The sequence below is a fragment of the Mustela nigripes genome, chromosome 3 (genome assembly GCF_022355385.1).
Source record: "Mustela nigripes isolate SB6536 chromosome 3, MUSNIG.SB6536, whole genome shotgun sequence".
NCBI lineage: Eukaryota > Metazoa > Chordata > Mammalia > Carnivora > Mustelidae > Mustela > Mustela nigripes.
In genome coordinates this window covers 68,059,830-68,064,103 of record NC_081559.1, presented here as the reverse complement: position 1 = coordinate 68,064,103, position 4,274 = coordinate 68,059,830, and the positions used below count along the sequence as shown (strand labels likewise).

At 41.2% G+C, this 4,274-nt stretch overlaps 1 protein-coding gene and 1 long non-coding RNA gene across 7 annotated transcripts in view; one reads left to right on the top strand and one right to left on the bottom strand.

The window, feature by feature from the left end:
* Window positions 1-3,691, top strand: part of LOC132013839 (uncharacterized) — a 27,930-nt gene extending 24,239 nt beyond the window's left edge. Inside the window, exon 3 of the long non-coding RNA XR_009403122.1 lies at window positions 3,301-3,691. This is a non-coding gene — a long non-coding RNA (uncharacterized LOC132013839). The remainder of the gene's footprint in view (window positions 1-3,300) is intronic.
* The window catches only part of RAPGEF4 (Rap guanine nucleotide exchange factor 4), a 288,407-nt gene that overhangs the window by 125,709 nt on the left and 158,424 nt on the right, over window positions 1-4,274 (bottom strand). The gene's annotated exons all lie outside the window — the stretch shown is intronic.

The following is a 4,274-nucleotide window of genomic DNA, read 5'->3' as shown; positions in this document are numbered from 1 at the left end:
TGGTGGGAATGCAAGCTGGTGCAGCCACTCTGGAAAACAGCATGGAGGTTCCTCAAAATGTTGAAAATAGAACTGCCCTATGACCCAGCAATTGCACTACTGGGTATTTACCCTAAAGATACAAACGTAGTGATCCGAAGGGGCACGTGCACCCGAATGTTTATAGCAGCAATGTCCACAATAGCCAAACTATGGAAAGAACCTAGATGTCCATCAACAGATGAATGGATCAAGAAGATGTGGTATATATACACAATGGAATACTATGCAGCCATCAAAAGAAATGAAATCTTGCCATTTGTGACAACATGGATGGAACTAGAGCATATCATGCTTAGCGAAATAAGTCAAGCAGAGAAAGACAACTATCATATGATCTCCCTGATATGAGGAAGTGGTGATGCAACATGGGGGCTTAAGTGGGTAGGAGAAGAATCAATGAACAAGATGGGATTGGGAGGGAGACAAACCATAAGTGACTCTTCATCTTACAAAACAAACTGAGGGTTGCTGGGGGAAGGGGGGTTGAGAGAAGGGGGGTGGGATTATGGACATTGTGGGGGTATGTGCTTTGGTGAGTGCTGTAAAGAGTGTAAACCTGGCGATTCACAGACCTGTACCCCTGGGGATAAAAATATATGTTTATAAAAAATAAAAAATTAAAAAAAAAAAGCAGAATAAGGCCTACCTCATGTCCAGCCTCAAAAATTATGAACTCATGACCAAATGTTTTTCCCTCTACACTACTATCCACCTGCCCTTTCTGGGATTATTCCATAAATATTTCAGTAGTTATCTCTAAAAGGCAAAGACTCTTTTTCCCCCAAACAAAATTACAATATGACTATCACAACTAAGAAATGTAACATTTCCATAATTTCCATTTGATGTTTCAGCAGAATAACTTCTGGTATAGGGGAGATTGCAAAAACAGTGTTGAAATTTTAATAGCTATAAATAGGGTGCTTGGTTGGCTCAGTCGGTTAAGCTTGATTTCAGCTTAGTCATAATCTCGGAGTTGTGGGATCGAGCCCTGTATTGGGCTCTGCACTCAGCAGGGAGTCTGCCTGAATTCTCTTAGTCCTTTGCCCCTCCCCCCACCATGGGCACACATGTGCATGCACACACTCCCTTTCTCTCTACAATAAATAAATAAATAAATAATAAATAATAATAATAATAAATAAATCTTTCAAAAACATTTAATACCTATAAATTTGAAATTGATGGGACAGTTTTAAGAAAACATTCACTAAAACAGGAAAATTGATTTCTTATGTAGCACCATACAGAGCATCCTATATTAATTAGGATAAATAAGCTAACTGAAATAAAACCGATATCAGATAATTGGGATTCCTAAATAAGTTGCATACTGCTTGATCTTTGGGCAGTATCTCTTCTTCCAAACGCCAGTTAAAAAGCAGTCTATAAAAGAATACATCATATGAAAAATGCAGAAGCTCATTCATGACAGAAAGGCTTATTAAAACTATAATGTAAAGTCATTTCTCACTTGTCAAATCCAGTAAATCCAAAAATTTACTAACACACAGCTGGTTATCTCGTACATTGCTTCTGGGAGTGTAAAATGAGACCACCTTGGTGGAAGGTAATTTGCAAGTATCCCCCATCACATTTAATGTCTGTTCCCTTTGACTGAGCAAAGAACCTCCCTTGGGGTTCCTGAAATACCTGAATGCACATGCCAACATGCGTATCTGTCTCTAACAGCAAACAAAACAACAGCAACATCAAACAGGAGATAACTCAAATGGCCACAAGTGGATGGCACCCAGGCTACTTCCAGATGAAGAGATGATGTTGGACAATTATGCAGCCGTGGATGAAGGAGCACTACCTGCTGACATGGAATGATCTCCACATTATGTCATGACATTTTAAAAAAGGCAAACCACACACTATATGTAGAGTAGGTTACCATTCTGTGGGGACAAAAGAATCAATGTGTGTATGTGAATATTCATAAAGATTTGTAAATGCATAGACTATCTCTGGACACATACACAAGATAGTTGTAGCAAAGACTGCCTCTGGGGAAGAGATCTAGGTGGCTGAGGATCTCTGAGGGAGAGAGACTTAGTTGTCCCTGTCCATCACCCACTGTGTGGCCTGCCTGGGGCTGGACTGGTGGCATTGCCTCGAGGTGGCATTCAGTGTCAATCATCAGAATGTGGTTGGCCCGGCAACACGGAATGATGATGGCAATAGAATGAGCAGACAGCCCTTCTCTCTTGAATGATGGAGGTGGGAATAATTCCCTTTGGCCATAAAATCCTCCAGAGTGGGAGAATTGGGGGATTAGATACTGGGCTGCTTTGTAATAGTGTTTATTGGTGCTACAGTGATTAATTGAAAAATGAGAGATGACTGATTAGTAAAACTAGATTGTGGAGTGGTTCATATCTTCATCAAAGTTTAAAAGCCACTCCAAGCTTTCTGAGAAATAGAATAAAACCAAAAGGAACTCACCAAGGCTCCCATATGAAAGTCAGCACAAGGCCAGCTTTAACTGGAGTCAGCAGATTTTCAGAGGCGACCCAGAACATTTTCATGGTGGTTATGCAATGTCACTCCCACATGCCTCCCACACCTGGGCTGAGGGGGCGTGCAGTGATCTGACTGAGTCCCTTGACCATGTCCTCCTTGGGGCCCTGGTTGACTTCTCCATGCAAAGCCCTTTCCTGCATCCCAATGCATCCTAACACATCAATAGTTTAAATGGCCTCATTCAACCTTTTAAATATCACCAATATGTACCTGGGAAAGAGCTAGGCTTTTAGCTGCCACAGATACTTCTCCTCACTGTGGAAGGCCCCTGGCAGGAGGCCTCTTCACCATTCCCATTCCCTAACCCTCCAGGACCTCTAGAGTGGTTAAGAAATCAGTTCACATGACAAGAAAACCACAAGGGCCTTCAAGGGACCTTGAAGAATTTGGTAGACTTCATTCTTAAGGTCTACTCCTGGCTTTGTCCCTAGTCAGCTGGGTCAACTCAGACAAGTCTTCTGAGCTCTCTGACTTTAATCTCCCCATCCATAAAATGGGTGCTCTGAATGAGGTCCAAGGCTCCTTGGGCAGAACTCTGGGCTTCATGGTGGACCCTCAGGCAAGGGCACCATGCACGCAGAACCTCTGCCCCTACGGCAACTAGAGTGTCTTCCCTTCTAACTGGTTTATAAATTAGAGTTCCAAGAGCAAATTCATCCGAAAGATGACATTTGCTTCTAAAAAATAAAGTTTACAAATCACAAGTCTAATCCCTGAACTTCTTGCCAGACAGATGTCACTCAAAGATCTCCATGAAGAATCAACAAAGACCAATCTAGGATTTGTCTACAAAGGAATAAGGATTCTACTCTCTGTTAGAAAGACTTCTGTGATTGAGAATTGACCAAGCAACAGGTTGCTCTATACCTGGAAGGTTTCTCAGAGAATTTAACTGAGACGTACCACAGTGCAATGCTGACCTTCTCCAACGAGGTGTGGGGATCCCTGGAGTGGCACCCAGCAGCGCAGAAGGGGACACGAGAGGGGTTAACAGAAGGTCTTCCTGGAGCTTAAATTTTATTTTATGTCAAGTAGTTTAAAGGATTACTTTTTTACTTTCATATTATGGAATAGAAAGCTAAATTTGCATAAATTTTAAAGATTAAAGCATGAGACTTCAAAGAAATTTTGAGCTTGCTGCTGGCTACTTCTAGCTACAAAGGGTCTAGACCCCAGGCAGGATGTATTGATTTCCTCTGCATTTGGAGAACTTTAGTGGAAAAAACCAAGAACCTCTGATGCTATGAAAAGTGTGCAGACATCCAAACCTCACAAGAACAGGGTCTTAAATCTGATCCTACCATTTGCTACCTGTGTGAACTTGAGTACATTGGTCACCTCAGTTTTCTAGATAAAAAAATCCCATCTTTCAGAACCGTTGGGAAGATGAGATCTATAAAAGTGCCCAGCACACATTAGGCACTTAATAAATAGTTGCTGAAAATAGTAATAAACAACCAAGGATTAATCAAGATAATCACCTTACATCTGATGAGTTTCCCAAGCAGACAGCTTTCAGCTATAGGAAAGAACCTTTTCTGCATGACAATTCCCGAGGCTATGGATATACACAATGTAAAGACCTACATGACATCTATGGGCCTGTCTGTTAAATGAGGCTGTGGAGAAAGAGGAATTTAAGTAATTGACTTTCTTTCTTTCTTTCTTTCTTTCTTTCTTTCTTTCTTTCTTTCTTTCTTTCT